This window comes from Penaeus monodon, chromosome 28 (genome assembly GCF_015228065.2).
Source record: "Penaeus monodon isolate SGIC_2016 chromosome 28, NSTDA_Pmon_1, whole genome shotgun sequence".
Classification (NCBI taxonomy): Eukaryota; Metazoa; Arthropoda; class Malacostraca; order Decapoda; family Penaeidae; genus Penaeus; species Penaeus monodon.
Window position 1 is genome coordinate 36,951,156 of NC_051413.1, and position 1,393 is coordinate 36,952,548.

Genomic DNA, 1,393 nt, shown 5'->3' on the forward strand with positions numbered 1-1,393 from the left:
GCAAAGGAGTAAGTTTCGTTAATTACTCCAAACAGGAGGTAAAACACAAATTTATATGATTGATATTCCCCAAATACATATAATTAGCAAAGCCAGCGAGAAGTTCATTTGAATATATTATGACTGAATGTGCCACACGATATGAGAAAATGATTCATGACCAGCGGACACGAGAAGAGCTTTGCCTTCTGTGTCTGGCTGCATGACCTCTTCATGTGGAAAGGGAAATGCTTAGCGGGAGATGCTTAGAGGGAGATGCTTAGAGGGAGATGCTTAGAAGGAGATGCTTAGAGGGAGATGCTTAGAGGGAGATGCTAAGAGGGAGATGCTAAGAGGGAGATGCTAAGAGGGAGATGCTTAGAGGGAGATGCTAAGAGGGAGATGCTTAGAAGGAGATGCTAAGAGGGAGATGCTTAGAAGGAGATGCTTAGAGGGAGATGCTAAGAGGGAGATGCTAAGAGGGAGATGCTTAGAGGGAGATGCTTAGAGGGAGATGCTTAGAGGGAGATGCTTAGAAGGAGATGCTTAGAGGGAGATGCTTAGAGGGAGATGCTTAGAGGGAGATGCTAAGAGGGAGATGCTTAGAGGGAGATGCTAAGAGGGAGATGCTTAGAGGGAGATGCTTAGAGGGAGATGCTTAGAAGGAGATGCTTAGCGGGAGATGCTTAGAGGGAGATGCTTAGAGGGAGATGCTAAGCGGGAGATGCTAAGAGGGAGATGCTAAGAGGGAGATGCTTAGAGGGAGATGCTTAGCGGGAGATGCTTAGAGGGAGAAGCTTAGAGGGAGATGCTTAGAAGGAGATGCTAAGAGGGAGATGCTAAGAGGGAGATGCTTAGAGGGAGATGCTTAGAGGGAGATGCTTAGAGGGAGATGCTTAGCGGGAGATGCTAAGAGGGAGATGCTTAGAGGGAGATGCTAAGAGGGAGATGCTTAGAGGGAGATGCTAAGAGGGAGATTGCTTAGAGAGATGCTAAGAGGGAGATGCTTAGAGGGAGATGCTTAAGGAGAGATCTAAGAGGGAGATGCTAAGAGGGAGATGCTTAGCGGGAGATGCTTAGCGGGAGATGCTTAGAGGGAGATGCTTAGAGCGAGATGCTTAGAGGGAGATGCTTAGAGGGAGATGCTTAGCGGGAGATGCTTAGAAGGAGATGCTAAGAGGGAGACGCTTAGCGGGAGATGCTAAGAGGCTGTTAAGAGGGAGAGATTTTATAAGGGAGGTATTTAAAGGGAGATGCTAAGAGGGAGATGTTATGAATGATGTAGAAAAGAGGAAAGGAGAGGAGGGAGGGAAAGAGATAGGGAGAAGAGAGGAAGAAGGAAGTATGAGAGGGTGTGGGAGGAAGGGATAGATAAAGAAAGGGAGAGAGGGAATGAAAGGGAAGGGTTGGGATA